Source organism: Acomys russatus, chromosome 1 (genome assembly GCF_903995435.1).
Source record: "Acomys russatus chromosome 1, mAcoRus1.1, whole genome shotgun sequence".
NCBI lineage: Eukaryota > Metazoa > Chordata > Mammalia > Rodentia > Muridae > Acomys > Acomys russatus.
The window spans coordinates 7077033-7094990 of NC_067137.1; positions in this window are offsets into that span (position 1 = coordinate 7077033).

A 17958-nucleotide genomic window follows, 5' to 3' on the forward strand; every position below is an offset into this window, starting at 1 on the left:
AAGGGACAGGATGGCAAATTGGTCCTAAGAGTTGGTTTGTCCTCAATTATGCCTGGCCTAAGAGGTTCCCAGGATGTGGGGAGCACTGGCCTTCATAAAAAGACAGTCAGAGGGGAGTAACAGGTGCTTTGAAGCAATAATCCTGGAGGCTGGGGAGCCATCTTAGAGTTACAACTGATTTGGGCTGACTCCACCAACTTCCCTAAATGCCAATTTCCTTTGTCTGTCAAATGGAAATGCAACCGCCCACTTCAGAAGAATGCTCTGAAGCTTGGAGTGATTTGATTCAGGTAGGTTCACCCCTACCTGAAGCATACTTATAGATGGTGCCTGGCTTCTTGCTTTTTAAACTTTACTTTGATGCAGTGACTCTCTCACACAAGGCAAATCCTCTACCATTGACCAATGTCTGGTTATTATTATTATTATTATTATTATTATTATTATTATTATTATTATTATTATTATTATGTGTATGGTTGTTTTGTATGTGTAAATACATACGTGTGTGTGTGTGTGTGTGTGTGTGTGTGTGTGTGTGTGTGTGTGTTTAAACAAAAATCTTTTTATTGGGATCTGGCCTCTAGGGCTGAGGTTGGGCACAGGTTGTAGCCTTGACGTGCTACAGGCATTATTTCTCAATCCTCCAGAATAGTCATCCTTCAGTAAAAACAATAGGATAGGTAACACTTGAACACTTCCTGAGGGCTTTCTGATAACCCCATAACCCACTCTCTCCCTCCCTCTCTGTCCCCCTCCCCCACTAACTGCTTCCAAGAAGAGAGGCCATGCACAAATCTCTGGAATCAGATACAGCCCTTGTTTCTCCTCCTCCAGGTGGGTGGCCTCCACGATGATGGACCAGAGAAGGAATTATCTCCATTCCTTCAGTGAGGTGACCAACAACACATTCTTCAAAGCTATCACTGGTTTGGGAACAGAGGAAAAGACTCTGGCTGGCCCTGGCGTCCCCTAGTTGAGTTTGGACCTCATTACACAAATCAGCTAAACAACCACAGTGTGAGCGATGGCGCAGAAGCCACAATGTTCACGGTGGAAATGAACTCACGTTCTCTTCCAGGTCCCAGCTAGCCAATTGGATTAGCAAGTGTCCAGTGTGTAGAGGGAGAGGGCAGACAAGCAGGGCCCTTGCTGTTACCTGGCCCTTTGTTCTACAAAAGTAACGTTTTAAACATTCCATCACCAAGTCCCACCAAGCTTCTATGACATAGGTAGTATTAGCTATTTCCAATGGCCATTTACAACTGGATAATCCTACACGCAGCTGAGCGTCTCAGACCACAGAGCATATTGAGGAATCCAGGGCCCTTATCTCTCAGGCCACTGTTGTCTTGTATTTGCCTGTCTCTTGTCAGTGCTATGGGCTATTCTCCACAGCGTAGGCCCTAGCCGTCAGAGTCTCATGACCTCTGATGAATGTATGTCACTTCCCGGCTGATGGCCTCCAATAGCTTCCCACCAGAGATAGCTACAATCCTGGGGCCTTGCCACCTGGCTCCTCTTCTATCCTCTCTTACACCGAGCTGCTCCTCAGACCTGCCTTGCCCAGCCTCCCAGGCTTCCAAGCAGTCTCTCTCACTGCCTTGCTTTGGCTTTCTGGAACCATTTATTTGCTGCCCTTCTCTAGCCAGCGACCATCAGCTCCTGATGGTTAGGGAGACTGTTTTATTCATGCTCAGTCCCCAGGATCTACACTAGGACCTGCAGGGAGGACGTGAGCGGTGGTGGCTTTCTGAATAAATGGATTTGCACCACACTGATCAGAGTAAGAGAGACAAAGTCCCAGAATTAGCTTGACCGAGGCCAGAGAGCTGCCAAAACGAGCCTGTTAGTGGTAGGACGCACTATGTCTAACTTATGAACCGGGTGGGCTCTGTGAAAGGTTGCACAGTTATTGAGTCAGCCCATCCCTATTCAATCTATAGCCCCAAGCCTGGGCTCCTCCCTCCATAGAGGTCTGACTAACAAACCAAACCTAGCTATCCCTCCTGATGCTGATCCTGTCTCTAACTCAGTATCACTATAAGTTGGGCTGCTGGAACCAACATCTTTTTTTACTTGAACCTTTTGCCCAATCATCTCCTTAACTTGCTACTCACATCTGAATGCCCAAGCAGAACCCCTAAAGAATAGTGCCCTTTCCTCAGGGCCAATCACAGACTCAGGAGGCCCATCTCATTTACAGTTCTGCCATGTCTAGCCCTCACTGCCCTGGCCTCAGTTCCTGACAAGGGACCGAAACCAACATTCAGGACATGGAGGATTACAAAAAGACTTTATAAATTACCTCATTTCTTCCCTTTTAGGGTAATATTATGACTAATAAATGGTATAATTTATATTCTGTTTATCCCATTGCCATTTTCCCTTTGACCTTTTGTCTTGTCCTCTTCTGAATCAATCAGGAATTATTAGTTAGCATTTAGTTTCTATATTTACTTTTTATCTAAACCTCTGTTTTTTAAGTGTTTGTTCTTGCGTCACAATATATACCTCCAATATAGCCTTAATTTATTCTTTATTTTGAATTTAGATGCATGAGCCTAAACCAGGGATTACAGAAATGGCTCAGTGGACAGGAGTGCTTGCTAAACAAACTTGAAAATCTGAGTTCACATCCCAGGACCCAGGTAAGAGCAATTACAAGCCTGTAACCTCAGGGCTGCGAGTGATGGAGAGAGACAGGAGAGAACAGCTGGGACTTGCTGGCTATCAGACTAGCTCTCGGTACACTGAGAGACCCTGTGGGATAAGGTGGAGCATGTCCTCCTCTGGCCTCCAGGTTCACACAGGCAAGGGGACATGTGCACACGTGTGTGCAAACACCACATGCATACACAAACCTAAATAATATAATTCCCCTTTGCTGTTCCAGTCCTTTATGCTACTGTTGCCAAATACACCTTGTATGTATAAGCCCCACCATTGTTCTTGTTATCGCTTAGAAATTTGTCTTTTAAAGTTATTAAGCCCTAAAAAAATAACACTTTGAAAATATCATATATATAAATTTATCCTATAGAATTTCTGTTGCTTCTTTTCTGTTCTTAAATTTTTTAAGTTTTTATTTACTATTACTATGGAGGATGTGATGTGTATTGTGTGCGGGAGCATGCACGCCACAGCACATGTGTAGAGGTCAGAGGACAACTTTCAGGAGTCAGTTTTTTTTCCTTCCACCATGGGACCTGGGAATCGAACTCAGGTTATCAGGCTTGTGTGGCACGCTTTTTTCTGTCACTGAGCTATCGTGCTGGCTCCCTCCCTTTTTTTCTGTAAGTCAGGTTTGCATTCGGTCCTTGGTCAAGTTTCCCTCTGTGCCTGCGGAACTTCACAGTTTTCCTCATCTCCATGGCCTCCGCAGCCTCCTGATGCTGTCATCCTGCCTTCCACAAATCTGCACCTTCCACCTGTTTTAACTTCCCAGAGCCAGACAAAGCCATGAGAGAGAGGAGATGGCTGGGGACAAGTGACCTATCTTCTTCCTCCTGCTGATCCTGTCTCTCCTAGCCTCCCTGGCCTTAGAAAGTGGGGGACGAGAGTCTTCAGAGAGGTCAAGAGGCTTGCAGACTCATTACGGGGGCCTAGTGTATCCATCCCGAGGAGCCCAGTCTCTCTTTCTCGACTTTCCTATCAAACTGCAAAGTAGAACATTCTGGTAGGAATGGATGTGGTTGGGCAAGAAAAGATGATCACTGAAATCTATAGAGTCTGGACTTGACCTCAGACGCCCTGCCAATTCTAAAGAGCAGTACAAAAAGTAACAAAGAGCCCCACAGTCTATTTTGGGAATAGACTGTGGAGGGCAAACCAAAACTTACCCTGTTGTGTGCACCACGGATTTGGAGAGGTTTGAGGCACATCCTGGAGGCTATCCTCTGAAGGGTCATTGAGGGTGTGAGGAACTCACTCCTGAGCCCAGAGGCGACGATCAGAAAGATACTCAGCTGGCCACAGACCGCACTACTTCCTGGCTCCTTAGTCTCCAGGCCTCTGTAACTTCTCCTTTAAAATTGTCCTCAATCCCTGTGTCAGTTGACCCTTAGTGGCCCTACCACGCACACCGTGCTTCCACTGTTAAGACTTCCGTAAGTATTACTACTTATCTCTCATCCCTTCCTGTCATCCTCTTTTTCTAATTAAGAGCTCTGGAGCAAATCATCCTGAAGTTCAAGCCCCAGCCAGACACTTGCCAGTTGACCGAATTTAAATAATGCACTTCCTGCATTGACTTGTGACTTCTTTGTCTGTAAAAATGGACATTTCTTTTTCTTCCTCCTCCTCTTTTGAGAGGTCCTCTTCATTTGGAAAATTCTTCAGGGATGAATACAATTGGGATATAGGACTGAAATACTTGCAATGCATGGAAAGAGGTCATCTAAAACAACGAGAATATTCTAAGGTATAAACAAATAGTTAGAGGTCTAGAATGGGTAATTCCCAGAGATAAAGAACAAGTAACTAAGGGGGCTGGAGAGATGGCTTAGCAGTTGAGAGTACTGGATGTTCTTCTAGAGGATCTGAGTTCAATTCCCAGCATCCTCATGGTGGATCATGATTACATGTAGCTTTAGTTCCAGATGATCCAATGCCCTCTTTTGCCTCCACGGGCACCAGGCATGCACATGGTACACAGATATAGATGCACACAAACATCCATATACATACATACATACATACATACATACATTAAAAAGAACACACATCCACATTTCAAATATGCTTAGTGCCAATAATAGTAGGTACGAAAATTAAAAACAAACAAAATGGCTTGACGTATACTCAGGGACTAGGGGTGTGGCTTAGTGATAGAGTACGTGCTTGGTGTACATGAGGGCCTGGGTTCAACTGATGGCATCAGGAAACAAAAGAAAACAAACATACTTTGTCTATGAAACGCTAAGGCCGTTTTTTGTTTGTTTGTTGGTTTGTTGGTTGGTTGGTTGGTTTGGGTTGGTTTGGTGTTTTAAGACAGAGTTTCTCTGTGGAGTCCTGGCTGTCCTGGAGCTATATAGACCAGACTGTTCTCGAACTCACAGAGATCTGCCTGCCTCTGCCTCCCAAGAGCTGGGGTTAAAGGTGTGTGCCACCAACGCCACCCAGCTGCTAGAATAGTTTTCAGTCTTTATTAATCAGTGTCAGGCAGGGTCTGGTTCCATCTTCCTTTGTCCTAGGGATGTTTTTGAGAACAAAGTTTGGCAGTATGTACCAAGAGCTCTAACCATGCACGTGCACTTTGACCTAGTAATCTCGCTTTTAAGGATCTGTCTGAAGGATGTAATCAGAGATGAGGTCAAAGATTAATATTCACAGATGTTCAGATGTACATCATAAGTTATTAATAGGAAATGTTTAGAAATGAAAATTTAATATGTCATGAGCAAAAGAATGCTTAGTTTGTTAATAATGCTTGACTTGAAATTACATACTTATTAAGATATTTTTAAAGAAAATTAAAGACATAATGATTATAATAGAATGCCTGCAGACAAGTGGGATATAACATTATAAAAAACACAGGTTCAAATTTGATACAGCTATATTTTGATACTGATATCCAGATGACATTAAAAAAGAGACTGAAGGGGATAAGGAGATGGTTCGGTGAGTTGAGTGTTGGCTGTGCATACAGACTCTAGTTTTCTTGGGATGGAGATGGGGGGGGTGTTGCTAAGGCCAGTCTTGGGATAGAGATGGGGGTTGTCGCTAAGGACAGTCTAGCTCCCAGTGGGTTTCATGAGTGATCCTTTCACAAGGGAATAGTGTGGAAAGTAATAAAGCAAGACATCCAATATTCTACCCTGGCTCCTGCTCATGCGGGCATGGTTATACACAAATGCACATACATAACACACACACACACACACACACACACACACACACACACACACACGGGGGTCCAGGGGGGAGAGATATTCTCAATCCCCAACATTACTAATTTGAGAAAGGCTATGGGTTTTTTCCTTATTCATACTTTCTAAAGTTTTCCACAATTAGTAAGCATTACTTTTAAAATTAGGAACAAAGCTATCTTCTTTTGGATGAAATCATCTGTAGCTATTTCTTCTTGATTTTTCCCATTTAATCTTAATAAGTAAAATATCCTGTCTGTCCTACCTGGCAGGTGAGTGCATGGCAGATGGGATGCCATGCTTGGGGAGGGCTGTATCTGTGCCCTCAACTTCTGCCTCCAGATCTTCCTTTGCCTTTGAGGACCTAAAGCATTTGATCAAGGAAGCTTCAACACAGAAGATTTTCAAAAATATCTCTCCTTCTTCTGTTTTGTTTTTAAAGTTTCATAAAAACAACTCGTTCCTCAAAAAAAAAAAAAAAAAAGAAAGAAAGAAAGAAAAAAGAAAGAAAAAAAGAAAAGAAAAAAGAAAAAGAAAAGAAAAAAAGAAAAAGAAAGAAAGAAAAGCAATTCAGCAAAAGGTGTTGGTGCAATGATGCTATTGAACAGTGTTACTCATCATTTGGTGAGAAGGAAAATCAGATGCCCAGATGCCCAGAAGTTGAAGAGTGTCTTGGAAACTAGCTGTCTTATGTGGGACACTGGGATGGGCGGGGGGGGGGGGGGCACAAAAGAAGCTTCTTGTGGAACTTGTAATGGTATGAAAATATTTTTGTGTAAAGGCCATCACGTAAATAGAACATCCTGCACAGTGTGCTGTTACGTTTGCCTAAAGTGCATGGCGAACCCTGGAATATACAACACACTGCTAAGGGCTACAGTGTTGTGTCATGACCATGGGGACTGCATATTCTCTTTACTCCCTTACATATACTTTTGATTATTTTTATACCCCATGCCTGTAATGAACACTGACAAATTTATGGCTAGCACTTCAAAGTTAAAAAAGAAAGAAAGAAAGAAAAGTGAAGCAAGCTTCCATATTCGAGAATGTTAGTAAAATTGTCCCCCAGGATTGCTGGGACAATTAGCTGAGGGAATAGAGGTAGATGGGCCTAGCACGGTGCCTGGAACATAACAGCTGCTCAATAAATGCAGGTTTCTCCCTTCCTCCCTTTCCGTCTCCCTCTCCATCTATCTCGCTCTCCCTTGCTGCAGAAAGTTTACCTCCCAGCAGGCATCCTGCCCTGGGAGACTGATGAGCTACCTTCCATGCCCTTCCTTCAGAGAAGGCACAGCAGAGGCTCTGGGAAGCCTTGCTGGCTGGAGTAGCAGCTGCTTCCCTCTACCTCATAACTCATATGTAAGTTCTCTGCTCAGAATGGCAGGTAAGGAGGTGAGGCTTGCGAGACCCGGAAGAGTAAAGTGGTGGCTAAGTTTTTGTTTTTGTAAATGGCTTCCGTCTTTTCTATCTGTCTCCTAATCTAGAGTTGGAAAGAATACCCAGAGGGAGGTGGCTCCGGAAACGGTTCCTGTACTAGCCCGTTCTTTCTCCACTGATAACTGGCATCCTACTGTTAGGCTGGAGGTGGTGATGCTCTTCCTTCCTGGCACCTTTGCAATGTCCTCACTCTGGAGATCAGACACACCGAGGCTCCGAGCCCTCAATGTGCACTTACTTGCTATCTCCCCTTCAAAAGGCATGTTTGAAAACATGAGAATACGACAGACAAATAAGGAACAATTGAGAAGAGAGAGCCCAGAGATGAGGGTCTGGAACCTTCCCACCAGTACGCCCCTTCTCAGTCTCCTATCACACACATGGAACTACTGTATCATAGCCCTGAGACAGGGTGAGGCAGGGACCTTGCTCATTTACTTTATAAATGGAGAACTGAGACAAATGCAAAAAAAAAAAAAAAAAAAAAAAAAAAAAAAAAAAAAAAAAGAAAAGAAAAGAAAAAAGAAAATAGAAAAAAGAAAGTAATAGTCAAAACACATTCTAGAATTGCAGGGCCCTTTAACACTTTGGTGATGTTAGTTATTAAATTACCACTACAGGGAACCAGCATAAGAGACACATATGTGGGGGACTGTTGAGCAGGGACTCTCTGAGCAGGCTGAGGATTGTCAGGTCCAGACAGCTACAGGAAAGTAGAAAGGCCTTTGGGATGGTAAAGAGGAAGAGACTGGGGAGGGCGAGCAGGGAGAATATCCAAGGGAGTTAGGGTCAGTCTTCAGAGAGCCTACAATTCCAGGCTTGGGTGTTTGGACCTTGCCCTTTGGGCAAGCCTTTGCAGGTTTCTGAGTAAAGAGGCGACCTGAAAAGGGAACGTCAGAAATTCACTCTCTACCACTGAGTCAGAGACGTTCCACTCCATCCAGGTGACGGGACAAGGGCATAAATCAGGACAGTGTGCACACCTTCAAGGAAAGGCGAGCTGACCTTGGGGCCAAATGGTAGCCAAGCAGCCAGCCTAGCACATGTTTACAAGAACTTGGCCTCTGTTGCAGAGGCGCCACAGCCCCAGGAGTGCTCGGGTCCCTAGGGGAGGGAGAGGAAGCTCATTGATGACCATGGTTTCCAGGAGTTGTGTGGCCAGCCCAGACTGGCACCCAGGGCAGGGGTGGGGTCAGGGAGAGGGGTGACTGCTCCTATTCTCCTGGACACAATGCCTCTTGAGCCAGCCATTTTCTATAATGAAAATGAGACTTTCCCCCACCCCCTCCCTCTATACCACCCCCTTGCCTGCAGGAAATCTGTATCCTAGGAGCCCACAGCTGTGAATATAGCCTGTTAAATGGCTAGAAGGATGGTAGAGGTTGCTCACTGAGGGCTTCCAAAACCCTCTCTGGGGACCAGAGAAGCCAGGCATCTGGCTAATGCCCCCGCCCCACCAGTCTGCACTTCATTATTGAGGCCTACGCTGTGCTAGGCAGGTGCTGCTACTGAGGACTCTTGAAGGGAAGGGCACAGCCAGTCATAGCCAATGGGGCCTGGCAATGCATCAGCATACAACTGTAGTGTGGCTAGACATTGGCCGACGGGTTTCTGCATAAGCGCAGTAGATGGAGCTGGAGGGGTCAGGGGGAAAGTGGGTAAAGGATCCACAGAGAATGTGATGTGGCACAGAATCTCAGAGGCAGAGGGACACAAGTGGGAAGAGCCTGGGTCTGAGCCCTAGAGCCTTCCAGTTAAGCTGCAGGCCCTGCAGGCAACACAACCGCAAGATGAACTGGGTCCAAGTGATGTGTATGTCAGTAGGCATCCCAGAGTAGATACAATTTATCCTGGCGATCATGGGAGCCACTGGAACTCAGGGCTACTGCCCAGTGACTGGCAGGAGGCACAGTGCTGAGAGAGAGAGAGAGAGAGAGAGAGAGAGAGAGAGAGAGAGAGAGACACGGAGGGAGGGAGGGAGGGAGCGAGGGAGGGAGAACAGGGCTACTGCCCAGTGACTAGCAGGAGGCACAGTGCTGAGAGAGAGAGAGAGAGAGAGAGAGAGAGAGAGAGAGAGAGAGAGAGAGAGAGACACACACGGAGGGAGGGAGGGAGGGAGGGAGCGAGGGAGGGAGAACAACTGTACATCACATTTTACCAGCCAAGTTTCCCAAACTGGGCGATGCTCCTCCCAGGGAGCTGTCAGCTCCCCTCCCTTCTTAACTATCCCTAGGTACCACTCATTGCCTATGGTGTACGTGTGGTACTTAGCTATGTCTGCCAGTCTTCGGTGGCAGCTTCAGCAGATCTGTCCCTAGCAGGTAGATGACACTCAGCAACTGTTTGTGGATGGATGAATGGATGGATGGATGGATGGATGGATGTAGTAACTTTTTTTTCCTTAGCACAGAGCCCTAAGAAGATGCATACGAGGTAAGAAATACTGTCCTCACTGGTGAGAATCAAGGCAGGAGAGACTGTCCCACCTCTGATACAAGCCTTCAAGGTCCGTTATGGGTCCCAGTGGTGGTGGTGGCACAGTCCCCTCCTCGTGCCCAGCAGGGCACTTGGCATAGCCCAGGGCGACGTGCCACTCCTCGGCAAGCACTTCCTCCCTCAGTGGGCCCCGCCCTGCCAGGCAGCCTGCTCTGTGCCTCCCGGAAATACCTCCCTGCAAGGCCGCCTGGCTAGGTCCTTCTAGTGCGACAATGGCTTGCAGGAAGGGCCAAGCCGAGGAGGAAGCCTGGGCGGGGCTTTCTAGGAAGCCTTTACGGGCCTCCTCTCCGGAGGAGACCGGCCTTGAGGTCAACGGGGTCCCTTGGCTGCTCTGTGCCAGTTCTGCACTCCTTGGCAAACCAGTCTCCACAGACACAGAAGACCCTCTGAGCAGGGCCCTCTACACTGAAAATGTCCTGGTGGTCCCGTCTTGATTCAAAGCTTTAGATTTAATTTATACTCAAAAGAAAAAGGAAAAAAAAAAAAGTCACGCCGTTTTGTTGGGATCGTTACTGGGGCACAACTGGCAAAGCCCCATCTGATGTTGTGTAAAATAAAAGGACAGGAGACAGTGTAAAACCTTGGCTGGAATTTTAGTTTGCAAAAGCAGGAGTGCTTTTCTTTCCATCCCGCCCCCCTCCTTTTCTGTAACGTTAAAAGCACCTCAAGCCCCACTGGGGGGGGCAGGGGCGGGAGCAGGGGCAGGGGCGTGGGTAGCGATAATTTTAATCCTGGCAGAGGTGGAGGCAGGGGGATCTCTGTGAGTTCAAGGCCAGCCTGGTCTACACAGAGAGTTGTAGGACAGACAAGACTACAGAGAGATACCCTGTCTTGAAAAAAATAAAAGTAAAAACAAACAAACAAAAGAAAATTTAAAAGTACTTGAAGATTAAAAGCGAAGCAAAGAGCTGGAAAGATGGCTCAGGTGTTAGAGCACACATTGCTCTTGTAGACGACCCGAGTCCACTTGCCAGCACCCACTGGGCAGCTCCCAACCTCCCGCAACTCTGGCTCCCTGGGTTCAGATGCGGCTGATCTCTGTAGATAGCCATGCTCACAGGAGACCCACAGGCACCTACCCATAAATAATCAGTCTTTTAAAAAAGTGAAAGAAACATGGACAGTAGCTAGATTGGAGTTTTCTTTTCCATGACAACTTCTTGCAGGTTTGCTGACTTTGAGCTTTGGCAGTGGCCTTCAAGCTCCCGAAGGAGCTTTCTTCTTCTCCCCCAACCATTTCCTTTGTTAAATCTGGAATTAAAGGCACGCACCACCACAACTAGCAAGATTACCTGGTGTTATTTTTCATTATGTGTGTGTTAGTGTGTCTATATGGAGGTGCACACATGTGAGTGCGGGTACCTACAGAGGCCAGAGGTGTTCAGTCCCCTGGACCTGGGAATTAAAGACTTCAGTGCTGGGAGCAGAATTGGGCTCCTCTGCAGGAATAGTCTATGATTTTATCCAATAAGCCCCCGAGTCAGCTATCTAACATCTCTGGAGTCTCACCAACAGGTGTCCTGCATGCTTCTCCATGGATGGGGCCAGCCTTGGCTGCTTGGCTTTCCCCACACTTTATTTCCTACCCTTTCTCCAGCCCTCCGATGGCGGAGCATGAAGGAGATGGCAAAGAACAGACCCGAGAGGCGCTGTCTGACCACAGGGATCAGCCAGTGTCTTCTCAGAGCTCCTCAGGTCTCTATCGCCACAATCTCCAGTTAGGGGGGGCTGTCTTCAAGAATATTCTCATAAACATGTAAGATCCAGTGAAACCCAAAACACCCCACCCCCTGTTTGACTGGTTCCTTTCAGATCTTAGGAAAACATAAATTTGTCAGGTTCCCACTTTCCTATATCCAAGAAAAAAAAAAATATATATATATATATTCTGCCTTCAAGCAGTTAGAAGAGGACAGAAGAGGAAAGGAGAGAGACTGAAATAAATCTTTCTAGTACCTCAGAGAATGGGAAACTGGTTGGATTGTTTTGTTTAAAGGACTATCCTATAAAGATTGGTAAATGATCAAACTACTGTGTAGGGAAGTGACCGTCTATGGCCAGCTAAGCTGTAAAATAACCCTGAACTAGGCACTTCCTGTTCCACCGTGCCATAGAATTTGTTGAAGACAGAGTGGCCTTCTGGAACGATTTAGCTGTGATTTCTTTAAAGGAATAGCTAGCTATCCAAGGAAACTGTCCATGGTTCTCACCCCCGGGAACTAGAAGCTGAGCACCTGGGACATGGCCAGGCACACTTATCAAGTGTGTCTACCATGTGCTTGACCCCAAGCTTGATCCCCGTATTCCATAACCAAAGAGGAGAGGGACATGCCAAAAAGTCTTCACAATTGCCTCAAGAATCCAGGCTTGGTGGTGTGAGCCTATAATCCCAGCTCTTGGGAAGCTGAGGCAGGAGGATTGCTGTGAGTTTGAGCCAAGCATGTGCTATAGAGTGCTGTAGCCTGGGTCATCCTGGGCTACAAAGTGAGACCTTGTCTCAAAGTTTAAAAAAAAAAAAAAATAAATAAAAATAAAAATAAAATATATATATATATATATATATATATAATTAAAGTTTAAAAACAAAAAGTTTAGCTTGACTCAAAATCCTTAAGACACATCTTTGCATTAGGATGTCCCTCCATTTTGGGCCCTTTAGGGGGTGGTCACAGAACAGGTGTCTGAGGATGTGCTGGGGTTTAACCACGAGAAGAGTGTGTGTGCAGGGTGTCCAACCTTCCTCCTGAAAAACTCTTTGTCCTTCCTAACTCACCCAGAGCTGACCCAGGTCCTGGGGTTCCTGCACACCTCCTGCTGAGCCTGAATCCTCCTTCAGAGGCTCTGGGCACAGGGCACAGGGCACAGGACGTGCAGCCTTGCCATTAACAGGTTTTCTTCTACTTTGCTTCCTGACTCCTTTTGGCCCTGGGCAATTACACCGGGCCATCCACTTCCATACTTTGTGACTCCCAGGGCCCAGCTCCAGAGCCTGCCATGTTCAAGGGGGCCTTGGGGAGGGAAAGGAGCAGCTGGGGGTCTAGGGACCTGTATGGCTGCTCTACAAACACGGCTCTGGGTCCTTGGAACCTGCCCTACCATGCGCCTCTGCCTAGGAGATGGTTCTTAAAATTGTTTTTCTAGTTTCTTCCATGTCTACAAGGAATTGAATGAATATATAGTTCACAGTTTCCCCGTGCACCCAAGCTTTGAAATACAGAATATATCATCAAATGGAGTGAAAAATCAGAGGCCCCTGAAAACAAAGGCATCCTGCTGGGGTCCTGGAGAGGAGCAACTGAAGCAGCAATCCCCAGCCTCAGGCTGCTCAGCTGGCTTAGGCCCTTCCCTGCACCTGGCAGTGCAGCCAGAGTGCAAGCTGCTTTACATAGCCACTTGGCCCTGGCCTGCACTCTAAATGCTTGTGTCAGCTGATCCCCACCTGGGTGTGTGTGTGTTTGGGGGGGAGTAATGGGGGAGCAGGTAGCCAGCTGTGCAGCCCCACGCAGCCACGGAAGATCCCCCTGCGCTCGAAAGCCAAAGGGTGGGAAGAGGCCACCTCCCTCTCACCACTTGATTTGGCAAATGCTATCGATTGATTGGATTGTGGGGTCCAGAATTGAGACTAGGCACAGGCAGAGGCAGAGGCGAAGGCGGGGGGGGGGGGGGGGGGGGGGGGGGGGGGGGGGGGCGGGGCTGGAACGCAGCAGATCCAGCACCCACCTGTCAAGGGTCTCTGGCAAGCAGGGAGGAAGTTTTCAAGTCCGCAACACTTCTTCTACAGGATCCACTTGGTGCCGGATGCCAAGATAATCTGGGAAATACAAGAACGGCAAGATCCCTGCCTTTGACCTTCACAACTGCAGAAGCTCGTACTGCGCTGCCTGGGGAGGGGGGGGGGAATGAATAAAGTGCGCACAGAGGGGAGGAAGTGATATTTCTACAAGGAGACAGCTGAAGGGAGAGTGCTATAACGTAGCCCTGACGAGAGACCAGAGACGCTGTGTGCAGGAAGATTAAACCAAAGCAGCCGGCGAACTTAATGTCGTTGTCCAGCGGGGACCGTGTTAAGTAGAATACACTTCCAAATGCCAACCTGTAAACGAGTCTGTGCTTAACAGCAGAAAAACAACAATTGGACACAGCCCCCTGAGTCAGCTGCTATGCTGTGCCCAGGGACTTCTCCGGAAGGGTTTGAGGGACACTGGTCCCCTACTTTCACACTGGGGGCCCAGGTGGGTACTGCATCAGGTTTCTTGTTGGGGCCATCCGGGCCCTCAGATCAGCTTTCGGAGGAGGTCTTCACACCAAGTTTGTGATATTGTTCCTCAGAAAAGGCCTTGAAAGCAAACAAATTGGTTTAGATAAGTTTCTGACTGGTATTCACCCGTTAATATTAGATTTATTTTTCTCTTCGGACCCACATGCACTTGAACCCTAGGGAAGGCATGAACTTTTCCTAACAGGTGTCCACAGCCATCACTGTCCCACTTGCTTGCCTGACTATGGGACTGCCCAGCTCTCCCAGGTCCTCACAAATGGCTCCGGGCTACTGCCGCTACCACCACACCCAGGCAAACCAAGGTATTGGCTTCTGTCCCCAGAACACAACTATGGCCAACCCTGCAAATCCATCACCTCCACCAGCACCCACATGCCAGTGGAGGTCCGCCCTGACTTAATAATATGGTAATGTCGAACAATAACAGAGGATTAACGTCTGCAAACAGAGAAACTTGAGCTGGGATGCTTAGTGCGCTGAACTGACTTGTCTCAGTTGGGGCCACAGCCCGTTCTCTGGCAAGGTTGGAGCTTGTGAAGCCACGGTTGGTGAAGACTCTTGCCTGTGGAGGATGACTTCCAGGGTATGCAGGTAAGACAAGGGAGCAGTTGTTCACAAGGCAGGGGCAACCTTGGCAGCTTTCATCTTCCCAAGAACTTGTCCAGTAGAAAAAAAAATCTTAGGGCAGGCTTAAGACAGGGAGAGCTGGGGAGCAGGCTTAAGATGGTGAGAACTGGGGCCCGAAGGTCTCTCTTCTCTGGGTCTGGCTCCCGGCAGGAAGACATCTCTCCAGAGAGGACGCTAAGAGCAGGGCAGACTGAGCACTTGCCTTCCCTTGAGACCTCGCAGTATTTAGAAGGGTGCTCAGGGCTTCCAAGCTCCTCAGCCAAATAAATGTTGGTTGAACAAATGGATGAATTCATCGAGTTCATCTATTTTCTCCAAGCCAGAAACTCCCCAGGCCCAAATGGAAACAAGTCTTGGGTGAGTCACAAATATTCTAATTGTTGTGTCCAAGGCCTTCTACTTCCATATTGTCTATAGCTCTAAGAGTTTGCTGAGAAATCTCCACACAGCAGGACTTGGCTTTAAGCAGGAACAATGCTTCTGAAAAGCTGGGTGTAAGTCAGATTACTCAAAACAGTTTAGCAGCTTAAATGCACAATGAGTTATTTTAAGAATGCTGTGAATTTGTGTAAAAAGAGAATAGTCTGATAAAGCAGTACAAAGCCAAATACTGTTAAATCTCAGAAGGTACACACACTTGTGGATGCCGATTCACTGCCCTCTCTTGCATCATTCTTTAACTGTTGCTAAGAAACTAATTTTAAAGAAAGATTGCACCACGTTACTCAGAAAGTAAAACTAACTACTGTTATTGTTTCTCCCCAGTAACTTAATTTTGGGCTCCATGGATGTGTATATTCCCCACCCTTATCTTACTTTTTGAGACAAGGTCTTCCTAGTTTACCTAGGCAGGCCTTGAACCTTCAATCCTCCTGCCTCAGCTCCCTGGTTAGCTGGGATCTCAGGCCTGCATCTTCAGCTCCAGGTGTTGTATGTGTGCACATATGGGTCTGTGTATGTGGCTGCACATGCGGAAGGCAGAGGTTGATGCTGGGTGCCTGCGTCTATCATCTCTCAGTGAACCTGGACCTCATCAATTTGGCTAGACTGGCAAGTGCAGGATGGAATTCCGACTTTGTCTCTGAGCACTGAGATTATAGTCACTAGCCACCATGCCCGGCTTTTTTTTACGTGGGTGCTAGGGATCTGAACTCAGGCCCTCATAGTTACGCCACAGGCACTTTATCAAGTGAGCCATCTCCCCAGAGTCTGTTGCCTTTTAAACATTCAGACCATCCAGGCATAGTGGCTCTTGCCCGAAATCTCCACACTCTGGACCTAAGGCAGGAAGATTACTGTGAATTTGAGGCCCACCTGGGTTATGCAAGGCCTCCACATCACTATGGGCCCCTGTCTCACACAAACAAAATGCTTGAACATGGTAAAGCAAAGCCAGGAAGAGTAGGAGCACATAGCTACCACCCAGCACTTTGGAGGTGATAGAAAGATCAAGGGTTCAAGGCCAGCCACCTTTATATACTACAATCAGCCTGGGCTACATGAACCGTTATCTCAAATCAAACAAACAGAGAAATAAACAAAGAGACATCCCCCCCTTCCCCCAAACCAACTAAACAGCCCATCAACCACGAATAAAAATGCATATTTTAAAAATGCCTGCTATTAGTAATGTTTTCCTCCTCTGCCAGGATCACAGCTGTTGATTCCCAGTAGTGGCAAGGGCGGGGGTGAGGTAGGGTCAGGGGGTGCACAGCTCAGGGAGTCACTCACCACCAGCTGCTGGGAAGCCAGTGAGTCACTGGGCCCCAGTAGGCAGCCTGCATGAGTTCCTGGGTTGGAGAAGGAGAAGGGTGGATTATTTCATGTAAGTGAGCAAATCCAATCTCAAGTGCACAGAGCAACAGGAGACAAACAAGACCCCCTAATGGATGTACAGTGGTATCTCACTGTGGTGAGATGTCACCAGTGACTAATGATGTCTCTATACTTCAAATTAATAACAAATATGAGTAAACTCTTAAGTATTTCTGCCTTAATTGCGTCACCATACAACTACTGACACTTTGGGGGCTGTTGTTGTAGGAGGGCACTAGGGAAGAACTGGCTCGGGGCTGATGGGGTCTGGGAGAGTGCCTGGGCTGTGTGCTATGTGCGTGGGGTAGAAATGATGTGAAGAGCTGAACTGTTAATAGTGGGGATGATTTGGGCAGGCAGGGGCTGGTCTGGTTGGTCGGTCGGCCGGCCGTAGGTTGGTGGTGGACTGGAAGTCCTTTGGATGAACAGAAAGGGCTGGCTCAGGGGCAGCATGCCAGGCATTCCTATCTCTGATGGTTACCAGCCTGATGATATTACCTTTATAAGCTGCTTTTTACGTTTTACACAGACCACCCCCATTCTGCTTCAAAAATGCACTTTTACCTGGTTGTTAAGCTCACTCCCATTTGACAGACTCGGGAAGCGGCTGGGAGAGGTTAGTGACTTACCCAAGATGGCCCAGTGGAAGTCAGCAACTGTAGGCAACACAATTAGACCTCTGATCCAAGGCACTTCTGGCTCGCTCTCTTTCTCTCTCTCTCTCTCTCTCTCTCTCTCTCTCTCTCTCTCTCTCTCTCTCTCTCTCTGTGTGTGTGTGTGTGTGTGTGTCTGTGTGAATGTCTGTGTATCTGTGTGTGTCTCTGTGTGTGTGTGCATCTGTGTGTTTGTGCGTCTGTGTGTGTGTGTCTGTGTGTGTGTGCGTCTGTGTGTGTCTATGTGTGTGTGTCTGTGTGTATGTGTCTGTGTGTATGTGTCTGTATATGTGTGTCCATGTATGTGTGTCTGTGTGTGTGTCTCTGTGTGTGTCTGTGTGGCAACGGGAAGGCACACTATTGTCATCACAATGAAATGAAGTCTAGCTTTAGTTTTATAGCCATGTCTGTATGTTCTATAAAGGTTAATGAGTCCCCACCAGTGTAAGCAAGCCACTCCTGAGCTCCCTGAGACTTCAAAGGTGAATAAGACATTATGCTGACTTAGGCAGACTTATATGCAAATAGTATAAATTTGATGACCCTCAACTTTATGGCCTAGGCTACTTCCCCAATTTCATGCTCAGACACAACTGCCCACCCCACACCTCTACATGGATAGCTAAGAGATTTCCAAATTCAAAACCCCTAAGGCCAGTCTTCTGCTCTTTCCCAAATACCATTTGCCCTTCTCATCCTCCCCCTGGAAGTGATGACCTACCCCACACACAGCCCTGGGGTCATTCTGAACTTCTTTCTTTCATATCCACATTTA